The sequence below is a fragment of the Triticum aestivum genome, chromosome 5D, assembly GCF_018294505.1.
Source record: "Triticum aestivum cultivar Chinese Spring chromosome 5D, IWGSC CS RefSeq v2.1, whole genome shotgun sequence".
NCBI classification, from domain to species: Eukaryota; Viridiplantae; Streptophyta; class Magnoliopsida; order Poales; family Poaceae; genus Triticum; species Triticum aestivum.
Genome location: NC_057808.1, coordinates 293,949,836 through 293,964,470, shown reverse-complemented (window position 1 = coordinate 293,964,470; position 14,635 = coordinate 293,949,836).

Genomic DNA, 14,635 nt, shown 5'->3' with positions numbered 1-14,635 from the left:
TGATTTTGTCCGTTGCTGGGTGTCTTGGAGCATTTTGCCTTTAACCCGTCGCCCCGGTTTAATGTGCAAATACACAGGAGACACAAAAGACCCCCAACACCACACTGATATTCAGCTAACCGACGCAGAAATTATTGAAGCTGTCAAGAAAATGTTGAATGAACCGGTGGCTGAGTGTAACAAAACAGGGCTTAGTCCTTCTGCACTGCAAACAAACCACCATCTGTAAGAATTGCCCAACTTCTGCTTTAATCCATATTCTTAATACTTCTTTATGATCTATTCAATCTTAATAGGCTGATGATCCATTCTGGAAGAAGAACCGCGGGATAAACCGGCCAAAGCACCCCGTGTCAAAACCAAGGCCAATAAGAAGCCCGCAAAAAAGAAAACCGCCGAGTCCACCGAGTTAAATATTGACGATGACGATGATAATCATGAGTCAGAGGTAGAACTTGATTCACTTGGCTCTTTTTTCATAAATCTCATTGACAGTGATTATTATCAGGATGACGCAGAGGCTGGCCATGCTGGGGACGCAGAGGTAATTATTCTTTCCTCTGGCTCAGAACCTCTACCAACACAGAAAACCCATCAAGCAAGCCGGAAAGTAAGATTTTCTCACCCTCTAGCTCACTTGGATCCAAACTTTTTTTTGAAGAAACAGCAACATGAGGCTCGCCGCACGACCTGGCCATGACTATGAAGCCAGTTTAGTAAATCTGATGAAGGAGCGATATGAGGTAAATGTTGTTGCCTTTCTATGAATATACTTCCCTTAGCCGCCAAGTTTATTGGACATAAGAGAATAGATTGTGCTGTAAACTTCGAATAACCATATAGATTAACTCCAGTAGCCCCCAAGGGCCGGTTTATATTTGCAATATGAACCGGGACTTTAGAATAATAGGATTCCAAATTTTGACTGTGTAGCCCCCAAGGGTCGGTTTATATCTTCAATATGAACCGGGACTTTTAGAATAATAGGACTTCTTGAACAAACATGCATTAGCCCCCAAGTGCCAAGCACAATACTTGTTCTGGGCTTGGGACTTGTAAAAAGGTTTATAAGAAGCAATAATAATTAGCCCCCAAGTGCCAAGTATATTACTTGTTATCTGCTTGGGACTTCAAATAAGTATTATCATCTCATAAATTGCTTGTCTTTCGCAGGCTGAGCTTACCAAGAAGGAATCCCAAATTGCCGATCTTCAAGAAAACATCAAATCTCAACAACCAGAGACCTCCAAAGCCAAGGATGAACTGACCAGTGCCTTGGCAGCAATGGAAAAGTTGAAAGAAAGCTTCAAGAATGATTGGGCAGGTTGGGATACAGAAAGATCAACTGTGCTGAAGAGGGCTGAGGATGATGAAATGACCCTTAAACTGGTATCGACAGAGCTTACTGGCTTAAAACAGCAGATAAATGCTATGACTGCTCCCGTGTTTGGTAAATAGCTGCTTCATAAGATTTAAAACATGTGTTTATGTAGTAAATCGCCGTTTGACAGATGTTTTTGACAATGCAGGAACCCGCGTTGCTCATCTTGGCTCAGATGTGCGGAAGAAACTGAAAGCCACCTATACACTCATAGAGCAGTTATATACCGGTGTACAACGGGTCATCTGCACAGCATCCCATAACAAACCGGCCCCAACCTTGATCAAGGATACGTTGGAAAGGCTGTCGATGATGCCTGCACGGTTTGAAGAACTAAAGAAATCTGCTGCAAGAGCGGGTGCTCTGACCGCACTAACTCGGGCCAAAGAATGGTATCTGAACTTGATCCGGTCGATTTGGCAAACTGCTGCCCAAGCATCAAGGAAGACGGGTCAGAGTTCAACACTAATGACCTCAGTGCCATTATGAAGGAAATGCGTCCTCTGGCTAGTAAATTGGCTGAAGAGACCGATCTTTCATACTATCAGTCGGTTTATGATGCCAACAATAAGAGAATTAAAGCGCCAACTTATGATGCTCCAAATCTTACTCCTCCAATCCGTAAGCACACTTATGCCCCTGATGTTGACCCCTCCACACTTATAAGTGATGAAGTTGTATTCAAAGCCTTAATTGGGATCGATTGGACGACCATTGACTTCCAGCCACTGGGTAGAGAGGAGGAAGATGAACCGGCACTGGATGATCCCCAACCTTCAAGTCAACCAGGCCAAGATTCATAAACCGGAGGCTCTCTGAGCATCTGCTTTCTGCAAGACTTGTTAAAACAATTATTTTGTTGGGCACCAGGCATTTTTGTAATAGGCTAGTTTAAACTCTTGATGTGCTATGCCATCGTGCATATCTTGCTTTACATGATGCTGTTAATCTACCAAGTTAAAATTTGTCACTTGTGTTTGCAATATTGGCAATTCAAATCTGTTCCTGCATACAAACAAATCACAAGTGTCCTGGCGGTTTACCGCAGGACAGGTCATAATGCCCAATGTATAATCACTGGAAAAATAGTTTATAACCAGGTCTGTTTTAATCATAACCATATATAAAAATAACAAGATATATCATACCTGTGATATTTGATCACACTGTCGGCTTATCAATCCAATGGCATAAGGGCGATAACCCAAAAATTTGAGCATTCGAATGCTCTGTTGAATTGTTATATATTGCCGACTTATGAGCAAAGCCAGGCTGGGTTAATAAACACCGGATATTATCTTATCATATACTAGCGACTTATAGTCGAAAGCTAGGCCGGGTCAATAAACACCAGTTAATGTCATATATAAACCATAAAGCCTTATAAGCCTTATTGGTGTTCAACCATGTATTAACATGTCACAAAGGACGAACCTCAAAAGACTTCCAAATAAAAATCCAAAAATAAACAAGGCTTTCCATAGGCTGCCAGGCCTGAAAACTAAGTGCTTTGAAGGGCCGCACAACCACTGAGTCAAACCTTCATACAAACCTTACAAGTCGGGCCTCACATAACCAATCGTCGTTTTAACTTTGACAAGTTCAGGGTCTTTATAAGATTGACTTGTCAAAAGTACGGCGGGTCATTTCCAGGATTACCTGGGCGGAGTGGCAGACTTGAAAAGGCGGGATAACTCAGGTTTTTAGGTGAATACACCTGGCTTCCAAGCCTGGCTTTTAAGCCTACTCCAAGGGTCACAAAAACTCTTGTTCTTTGAACAAAGAGCCCCCAAGCAATATTTTTGAGCTGTGCTCAGTGGGGACCTATGTTTGAGTTGTGCTTTGCAACAGACTCTCTTTGGTCCCTTTAACCTGGGTATCAAGCCCCCAAGTATATATATATTTTTTATGGCATATAAGCCGGATCAAAGGGTAATCATAACTTCGCTTTATAAGTCGGAAGCCCCCAAGTGACCAAAACTCATTATGTAAAACGGTAGGGGCCCCGCTTTAGCAGGGATGCTGGCTTTATTATATTGATCATAATATATACATTGTCAAAATATGTACATCAGAAGAGCCAGTGGCTCAGGTGTAATAAGGCCGATGATGAGCAATATTCCATGGCCGGCGGGTCTCCGCCTCCGACGTACGTGAGTCTTTGTGCTCTCGAACGTCGATAAGGTAGTAGGACCCATTGTTGAGATTCTTACTGACCACAATAGGTCCTTCCCAAGGTGGGGATAACTTGTCCATATCAGTTTGATCCTGGATAAGCCGGAGCACCAGGTCACCTTCTTGAAAAGTTCTGGTTTTAACCTGGCGGCTGTGATAGCGTCGTAGATCTTGCTGATATCGTCAAACGAGCCGCCGCAAGGTCACGCTCCTCATCCAACCGGTCCAGTGCATCCTGGCGTGCTTTTTCATTGTCAGCTTCAACATAAGCCGCCACCCGAGGTGAATCGTGATGTATGTCGCTAGGGAGAACCGCCTCTGCTCCGTAAACCATGAAGAAAGGCGTGTGACCCATAGATCTATTGGGGGTGGTATTAATGCTCCATAACACGGAAGGTAACTCTTCCACCCAACAACCCGGCATCCTCTGCAGGGGAACCATAAGCCGGGGTTTGATGCCTCTGAGGATCTCCTGATTAGCTCTCTCGGCTTGACCATTAGATTGCGGGTGAGCCACTGACGACACATCAAGCCGTATGTGCTCTCGTTGACAAAATTCTTTCATAGCACCCTTTGATAGATTAGTGCCATTATCAGTTATGATATTGTGGGGAAAGCAAAAACGGAAAATCACCTTTTTAATGAACTGAACCGCCGTTGCCGCGTCACATTTACTGACCGGCTCTGCCTCAACCCACTTTGTAAATTTCTCAACCACCACCAGGAGATGTGTCTTTTTGTCTTTGGACCTTTTGAAAGGTCCAATCATATCAAGTCCCCAGACTGCAAAAGGCCAAGTAATTGGAATCATCCTCAATTCTTGAGCCGGCACATGAGCTCGTCGTGAAAATTTCTGACATCCATCACACTTATTGACCAGGTCCTCAGCATCAGCATGAGCCATCAACCAATAAAATCCATGACGAAAGGCTTTAGCCACAAGAGACTTAGAGCCGGCATGATGTCCACAATCTCCTTCATGAATCTCACGCAGAATCTCACGACCCTCTTCTGGAGAAACACAACGTTGAAAGGCCCCTGTAACACTGCAGTGATGCAGCTCTCCATTGACGATTGTCATTGACTTAGACCACCGGGTTATCTGCCTGGCTAAGGTTTCATCCTCAAGTAACTCGCCCTGGGTCATATAAGCCAAATAAGGGACTATCCAGTCAGGAATAGCATGAATAGCTGCCACCAGTTGTGCTTCTGGGTCAGGAATAGCAAGGTCCTCCTTTGTAGGAAACTTGACTGAGGGGTTATACAGAACATCCAAGAAAGTATTGGGTGGCACCGGTTTACGCTGAGAGCCTAGCCAGCTTAAAGCATCAGCCGCCATATCTCCATCAGACTTGGTATTTGTTTATGTATCCACACATGTATTTAAGTTTCCGATCAATGCAATTATAGCATGAATAATAAACCTTTATCATGATTAAGGAAATATAATAATAACCACTTTATTATTGCCTCTAGGGCATGTTTCCAACAACAGTGGCTTCCCAGCTATACGTACAAAATTTAAAGCCACAACTTGAATGGATGGGCATGTACGCTATGGATGTTGTACCTTCTCCTTAACAATGAGTTAACACTGCCACTAGAGATACCAACAAGTCATAGCAACAATCTCCATCAGTTCGACTACATCCATGTATTGCTTTTGGTTGGCCGAATCGCAAAGCAAAGTCTCAAGAATTTCTTTTGTGGGAGATTAGCTAGTCCTATCATTTCATGTAGTCCAAGGACTGTCCAAACCTCATGAGCTCATCTGCAACTGAACAACGAGTGAGCCAAGTCCTCCGCGTGGACCTTGCATATAGGGCATTGGCCCGTTGTTGATATGAGATAGATTGCTAGGGGGCCTGTAGATGAATATCTTTACTTGAGTCGACATCTTCAAACTCCACAATCTTTTCCAACCTGCGTGAGGTGATGATCCACTTGCCCAAAAGATTTTGGGCTCTGACTCGCATAGTCGTCCTCCCAATGTCTGTAATAGGACGAGCGTACACTAAAGACACCTAATTTAGCTAAGTGCCAAGTCACATAATCCTCGGTTTTGTACTGGTGAATTGGAATCTGCAGTATGCGCTCGTCGTTAACGTGCGAAACATTCTCGTATCATGGTCTCATCCCATTCACTTGTAACATGATCAATAAGTTCATTTACTTTAGTTAGAACTTCGTTATCCCCGACTGTGATAATTTTTCTTAAAGAACTATTTGGAATCCAACAATCATTCCAAATATTGATTTTCATGCCATTGACAACCCTCCAAATACAACCTTTTCGAAAGTTTGAATTCCTGCCCAAATACTCTCCCAAAACATAAGATGATCCCTTTTTTAGCTAACAAATAAGTATATCCCTAGAGTATAATAGTTTGACGGAGAACCCTGGCACATAATGACTCATAATTCTTAATTAACCTCCAACATTGTTTCGCAAGCATTGCCAGGTTAAATCTACTCACATCATAGAAACACATACCACCTCTCTCCTTTGGGACACATATCTTCCACCATGCAAACCAATGCATTTTACGTTGGTTTTTCTCGTCACTCCACCAATAATATGAAATGGCATTAGTGATTCCCTTGAAAATTTTCTTTGGGAATTTGAATACACTCATCGCATAAGTTGGGATGGCTTGGGCCACCGCCTTGATCAAATTCTCCTTGCCTCCATCTATAAAGTTCTATCTTTCAATCCAGTAACAATTTTCTGGGTTCTTTGAATCAAATGTTTAAAAAGGACAACTTGATCAACACCAATCATCGAAGGGAGGCCCAAATATTTATCAGAGAGAGATTTTGTCATAATATCAAGTATTTGACACACCTCCATTTTATCACCCACATATGTGATAAGACTGAAATATATTGATGACTTACTTGCTCTAACCATCTGACCTGAGGTAGCACCAATACTCATCCAAAATACTCTTCAAAGAATTCGCATTTGCAACATCCGCCCTCATAAGAATCAATGAGTCGTCAGCAAGAAGTAAATGAGAAATAATTGGGGAGTCACGATACACCTAGACTCCCTTCAAATTGCCCACTCTCCATCACAAAGACGAAAAAGATAGGGGGAGAGGATCCCCTACCTAAAATACCTTGGTAATTGTGCAGCTTCATTCTAACTGAATCTCACTTTCTACTCAATAGACATTACAAAAGCCATAATGAGATCAATCCATCGGTCATCAAACCCCAACTTTCTGAGAATTGCCTTCAATAAGACCCACTCAATGCGATCATAGGCTATCTACACATCGAGTTTGACATCACACGTCCCCCTTATCCCTTTTTTTCTTCTTCTTCATCGTGTGCAAGAACTCATAGTACACAATTATATTATCCATAATAATACGTCCCTGAACAAACACACTTTGAGTCTTGCTAATTATTTCTAGGAGAAGAATTTTTAACCTTACTGCCAACATTTTGGATATAACTTTGTAAATCATGTTACAAAGACTTATAGGTCTAAACTGAGAAACCTTTTCTAGAGCACCAACCTCTCGGAATAGAACAATAGTGGTTGTGTTCCATTCCTTTGGGATAACCCCTCTATTTACTTAAACACTCACTTCACTGGATCTTGGCCTAGCAAATGCCAATTTTTTTATAGAAAATCGTATGTAGACCATTGGCCCAGGCGCTTTCAAATCCCAATGCTAAATAGCGCTTGTTTCACTTCCTCCTCATTATACAGGCCACAATGATTCATTCATATAAGAAGTAACACATGGTTTCACTTTATTTAACACCTCCTAGTTCGGTTTGGCTACTACAGAAGTAAATAAGTTTTGGAAATAAAGATCGATCAAACACTTCAGAGCTTCATTATCCTATCTCCAAGCTCCTTCTCATCCATAAGACGACGAATATAGTTCTTTTTTCTCTAGTAGTGGCATAAATTATTAATATTGCGATCAATTTTAGGCACTTTGCCTTATTGTTCTGCACTCAATAAATTTCTTGTTTTTCTATAGTCTCCTCAATCTATATTAATATCGGTCTCCACTAATCTGTTGACTTGTCAGTGAGTGTCCTCGATCACAGTGAATCAAGCTCCTCCTTTAATTCTTTCAAAGCATCACGATCCCAAATATGAAGGTCCGAATGTACGCTATAGAATGGTTGAAAACGAAGCCGATGCACATTTCCTTTCCCAAGCCTCTATTAACTGATGGAGCATTTCTTCCTCTTTTAACCATCTTGCATCAAACTGCTTGTGGTCCCTGTGTGGCTATTGTTCAGAACCTGTCGCACCTTTAGTATCAAGTGCATTTGGCATGTGATCAGATTTAGTATGTGGTGCATTTGTAATAGTTGTTGGGAAACATTGCATGGAAAACAAACAAAAAATTCTACGCACACGCAAGATCTATCCATGGAGATGCATAGCAACGAGAGGGGGAGAGTATGTCTACGTACCCTCGTAGACCGTAAGCGGAAGTGTTTAGTAACACGGTTGATGTAGTCAAACTTCTTCGTGATCCAACCGATCAAGTACCGAATGTACGGCACCTCTGCGTTCAGCACACGTTCAGCTCGGTGACGTCCACGCCTTCTTGATCCAGCAGGACGGCGAGGTAGCGGATGAGTTCCGGCAGCACGACGGCATGGTGATGGTGATGCTATCTCCGCAGGGCTTCGCCTAAGCACTACAAAAATATGACCAAGGGTGTAAACGGTGGAGGGGGCGCCGCACACGGCTAAACAATTGTCGTCGATACGTGTGGCACCCCCCTCCCACATATATATAGGTGGGGGTGATACGTCTCCAATGTCTCTATAATTTTTTATTGTTCCATGCTATTATATTATCTATTTTGGATGTTTTATATGCATTAATATGCTATTTTATATTATTTTTAAGAATTACCTATTAACCTAGAGCCCAGTGCCAGTTTCTGTTTTTTCCTTGTTTTTGAGTTTCGCAGAAAAGGAATACCAAACGGATTCCAAACGGAATAAAATTTTGTGATGATTTTTCTTGGACCAGAAGACACCCCGGAGACTTCGAGTTCAAGTCAGAAGAGCCACGAGGTGGCGACAAGGGGGAGGGCACGCCCCGTGCCTTGTGGGCCTCACGTGACTCCACCGACCTACTTGTTCGTCCTATATATATTCACATATATTCCCAAACCCTCAAAAGCATCCACGAAAACGCTTTTCCGCCGCCGCAACCTTCTGTACCCGTGAGATCCCATCTAGGGGCCTTTTCCGGCATCCTGTCGGAGGGGGATTCAATCACAGAGGGCTTCTACATCAATTCTATTGCCCTTCCGATGAAGCATGAGTAGTTTACCTCAGACCTATGGGTCCATAGCTAGTAGATAGATGGCTTCTTCTCTCTCTTTGATTCTCAATACCATGTTCTCCTCGATGTTCTTGGAGACCTATCCGTTGTAATCTTCTTTTGCGGTGTGTTTGTCGAGATCCGATGAATTGTGGATTTATGATCAACTTATCTATGAATATTATTTGAATCTTCTCTGAATTCTTATATGCATGATTTGATATCTTTGTAATTCTCTTTGAACTATCAGTTTGGTTTGGCCAACTAGATTGGTTTTTCTTGCAATGGGAGAAGTGCTTAGCTTTGGGTTCCATCTTGCAGTGTCCTTTCCCAGTGACAGTAGGGGCAGCAAGGCACATATTGTATTGTTGCCATCGAGGATAAAAAGATGGGGGTTACGTCATATTGCTTGAGTTTATTCCTCTACATCATGTCATCTTACTTAATGCGTTACTCTGTTCTTCATGAACTTAGTACTCTAGATGCAGGCAGGAGTCGGTCGATGTGTGGACTAATAGTAGTAGATGCAGAATCGTTTCGGTCTACTTGACACGGACGTGATGCCTATATTTCATAATCACTGCCTTAGATATCGTCATAACTTTATGCTTTTCTATCAGTTGCTCGGCGGTAATTTGTTCACCCACCGTATTATTTGCTATCTTGAGAGAAGCCTCTAGTGAAACCTATGGCCCCCGGGTCTATTTTCCATCATATAAGTTTTCGTTTACTATTTTGCAATCTTTTACTTTCCGTTCCATAAACCAAAAAACCCAAAAATATTTACTTTATCATTTGTTTTGTTTCATCTATCTCTATCAGATCTCACTTTTGCAAGTGACCGTGAAGGGCCCCTTTATCGCGTTGGGTGCAAGTTGTTTGATTGTTTGTGCAGGTATTGGTGATTTGTGCGTTGTCTCGTACTGGATTGATACCTTGGTTCTCTAACTGAGAGAAATACTTATCTCTACTTTGCTGCATCAACCTTTCCTCTTAAAGGGAAAAACCAACGCAAGCTCAAGAAGTAGCAGGGGAGAGGGGAGAGGGAAAGGGGCGCCCCAAGTAGGGCTGAATCCTACTTGAGGAATTCCCCAAACCGCGTCCCTCCCCTTCCATATATGAGTGCGGGAGGAAGGAAAGAGGAGGTGGCGCCCCCCTTTCCTTTCTCTCCTGAGGAGGGAAAGGCAGGAGGGGCCACCCCTCCCCTTTCCTTCCCCTAGGGCTAGCCAGGCCAAGGAAGGGGCACACCAGCCCCCTTGTGGGCTGGTCTATCCCCCCCCTTTGGCCCATTAGGCCCATACACTTATCGGGGGTGTCCGGAACCCCTTCCGGCGACCCGATGGCTACCCGATGCACTCCGAAACTCTTCTGGTGTCCGAATACCATTGTCCTATATATCAATCTTTACCTCTCGACCATTTAGAGACTCCTCGTCATGTCCGTGATCTCATCCGGGACTCCGAACAACATTCGGTCACGAAATCATATAACTCATATAACACTATATCATCAATGAACGTTAAGCGTGCGGACCCTACGGGTTCGAGAACTATGTAGACATGACCGAGACACTTCTCCGGTCAATAATCAATAGCGGAACCTGGATGCCCATATTGGCTCCTATATATTTGATACGTCTCCGTCGTATCTACTTTTCCAAACACTTTTGCCCTTGTTTTGGACTCTAACTTGCATGATTTGAATGGAACTAACCCGGACTGACGTTGTTTTCAGCAGACTTTCCATGGTGTTATTTATGTGCAGAAACAAAAGTTCTCGGAATGACCTGAAACTCCACGGAACATCTATTTGGAAAATAAGAAAAATACTAGAAGAAAAATCCACGTCAGGGGGCCCACACCCTGTCCACGAGGGTGGGGGCGCGCCCCCTGCCTCGTGGGCCCCCTGACGCTCCACCGACCTCAACTCCAGCTCCATATATTCACTTTCGGGGAGAAAAAAATAAGAGAGAAGGATTCATCACGTTTAACGATACGGAGCCGCCGCCAAGCCCTAAAACCTCTCGGGAGGGCTGATCTGGAGTCCGTTCGGGGCTCCGGAGAGGGGGATTCGTCGTCGTCGTCATCATCAACCATCCTCCATCACCAATTTCATGATGCTCACCGCCGTGTGTGAGTAATTCCATCGTAGGCTTGCTGGACGGTGATGGGTTGGATGAGATTTATCATGTAATCGAGTTAGTTTTGTTAGGGTTTGATCCGTAGTATCCACTATGTTCTGAGATTGATGTTGCTATGACTTTGCTATGCTTAATGCTTGTCACTAGGGCCCGAGTGCCATGATTTCAGATCTGAACCTATTATGTTTTCATGAATAGATGTGAGTTCTTGATCCTATCTTGCAAGTCTATAGTCACCTACTATGTGTTATGTTCCGGCAACCCTGAAGTGACAATAATCGGGACCACTCCCGGTGATGACCATAGTTTGAGGAGTTCATGTATTCACTATGTGCTAATGCTTTGTTCCGGTTCTCTATTAAAAGGAGGCATTAATATCCCTTAGTTTCCATTAGGACCCCGCTGCCACGGGAGGGTAGGACAAAATATGTCATGCAAGTTCTTTTCCATAAGCACATATGACTATATTCGGAATACATGCCTACATTACATTGATGAATTGGAGCTAGTTTTGTGTCACCCTATGTTATGATTGTTACATGATGAACCGCATCCGGCATAATTCTCCATCACCGATCCAATGCCTAGGAGCTTTTCATATATTGTTCTCCGCTTATTTACTTTTCCGTTGCTACTGTTACAATCAATACAAAACACCAAAAATATTACTTTTGCTACTGTTACTTTTGTTACCGTTACCACTACTATCATATTACTTTGCTACTAAATACTTTGCTGCAGATACTAAGTTATCCAGGTGTGGCTAAATTGACAACTCAGTTGCTAATACTTGAGAATATTCTTTGGCTCCCCTTGTGTCGAATCGATAAATTTGGGTTGAATACTCTACCCTCGAAAACTGTTGCGATCCCCTATACTTGTGGCTTATCAAGACTATTTTCTGGCGCCGTTGCCGGGGAGCATAGCTCTATTCTTTGAGTCACTTGGGATTTATATCTGCTGGTCACTATGAAGAACTTGAAAGACGCTAAGACAACAATTTATCCCTCAACTACGAGGGGAGGTAAGGAACTGCCATCTAGCTCTGCACTTGATTCACCTTCTGTTTTGAGTAAGCTTGCGACACCTAAACCTGCTTCTGCTATTTGTTCTGATATGTCGCATGTTATTGATGATGCCACTTCTGCTATGCATGATACTTATGATGAAACTACTTCTATGCTTGATACTACTGTGCCACTTGGTGAATTTCTTGATGAACAACTTGCTAGGGCTAGAGAGTATGAATTACCTGTTCTGCCTGAGGGCTATGTTATGGATGAAGCAATTGCTAACGAAATTTTGGCCTGCAAAGATAGATATGATGTTAAGAAATTATTAGCTAAATGGGAGCAGCAATCTCTTAATGCTAGAATGAAACCTGATCCTGCTTTTGCTACTTCTCCTATCTGTGTTACTGATAAGGATTATGAATTCTCTGTTGATCCTGATATAATTACTTTGGTTGAATCTGATCCTTTCCATGGCTATGAATCTGAAACTGTTGTGGCACATCTTACTAAATTAAATGATATAGCCACCATGTTCACTAATGATGAGAAATCCCGCTACCTTTATATCCTTAAAATATTTATGTTCTCATTAAAGGGTGATGCTAAGATATGGTTTAATTCTCTCGATCCTGGTTGTGTGCGTAGTCCCCAGGATATGATTTATTACTTCTCTGCTAAATATTTCCCTGCTCATAAGAAACAAGCTGCTTTAAGGGAAATATATAATTTTGTGCAAATTGAAGAAGAGAGTCTCCCACAAGCTTGGGGGAGGCTTCTCCAATTACTTAATGCTTTGCCTAATCATCCTCTTAAAAAAACGAAATACTTGATATCTTTTATAATGGACTAACCGATGCTTCCAGAGATTACCTGGATAGTTGTGCTGGTTCTGTTTTTAGGGAAAGAACACCGGATGAAGCTGAAATTCTATTGAATAATATGTTGACCAATGAAAATAATTGGACGCTTCCGGAGCCAGCTCCTGAGCCAATTCCTGAGCCTATTCCTAAACCAACTCCGAAGAAGAGAGGTGTTCTATTTCTCAGTCCTGAAGATATGCAAGAGGCAAAGAAATCTATGAAAGAAAAGGGTATTAAAGCTGAAGATGTTAAGAATTTACCTCCTATTGAAGAAATACATGGTCTTAATTTACCGCCTGTTGAAGAAACATATGATCTTAATCCATCACCTATTGAAGAAACTCATGGTCTTGATAACCCGACACAGGTAGTAAAGGTAAATTCTCTCTATAGATATGATAAAGCTGAAATCCCTCCTACTAAAATTGCTAGCCAATGCTTGGATGAGTTTGATAACTTTATGGTTAGGCAAGAAGATTTTAATGCTTATTTTGGTAGACAATTAAAACAAAATGCTTTTATGATTGAGTACTTGGGTGATTATATGGCTAATGTTAAAGGTGAACTTAAACTCATTACTAAACATGCTTCTATGGTTACCACTCAAGTAGAACAAGTACTTAAGGCTCAGAATGATTTGCTCAGTGAATTGAATAGTAAGAAAAATGATTATGCTGTTAGAGTGGCTACTAGAACTGGTAAAATGACTCAGGAACCTTTGTATCCTGAAGGCCACCCTAAGAGAATTGAGCAGGACTCTCAGAGAAATAATTTAGATGCACCTAGTCCTTCTAAAAAGAAGAAAAAGAAAAATGATAGGACTTTGCATGCTTCTAGTGAACCTACTGCTGAACCACCCGAGAATCCAAATGATATCTCTATTTCTGATGCTGAAACACAATCTGGTAATGAACATGAACCTAGTGAAAATGCTAATGATGACGTTCATGATGATGCTCAGCCTAGTAATGATAATGATGTAGAGATTGAACCTGCTGTTGATCTTGATAACCCACAATCAAAGATAAAACGTTATGATAAGAGAGACTTTGTTGCTAGGAAACACGGTAAAGAGAGAGAACCATGGGTTCAGAAACCCATGCCTTTTCCTCCCAAACCATCCAAGAAAAAGGATGATGAGGATTTTGAGCGCTTTGCTGAAATAATTAGACCTATCTTTTCGCGTATGCGATTAACTGATATGCTCAAAATGAATCCTTATGCTAAGTATATGAAAGATATTGTTACAAATAAGAGAAAGATACCAGAAGCTGAAATTTCCACCATGCTTGCTAATTACACTTTTAAGGGTGGAATATCTAAGAAACTTGGAGATCCAGGAGTACCCACTATACCATGCTCCATTAAAAGAAATTATGTTAAAACTGCTTTATGTGATCTTGGAGCCGGTGTTAGTGTTATGCCTCTCTCTTTATATGGTAGACTTGATTTGAATAAGTTGACACCTACTGAAATATCTTTGCAAATGGTTGATAAATCAACTGCTATACCTGTCGGTATTTGGGAGGATGTGCCTGTTGTGGTTGCAAACGTTACTATTTTAATGGACTTTGTTATTCTTGATATTCCCGAGGATGATAGTATGTCTATTATTCTTGGAAGACCCTTTTTTAATACTGCAGGGGCTGTTATTGATTGCAACAAAGGCAATGTCACTTTTCATGTTAATGGTAATGAACATATGGTACACTTTCCGAGGAAACAACCTCAAGTTCATAGTATCAACTC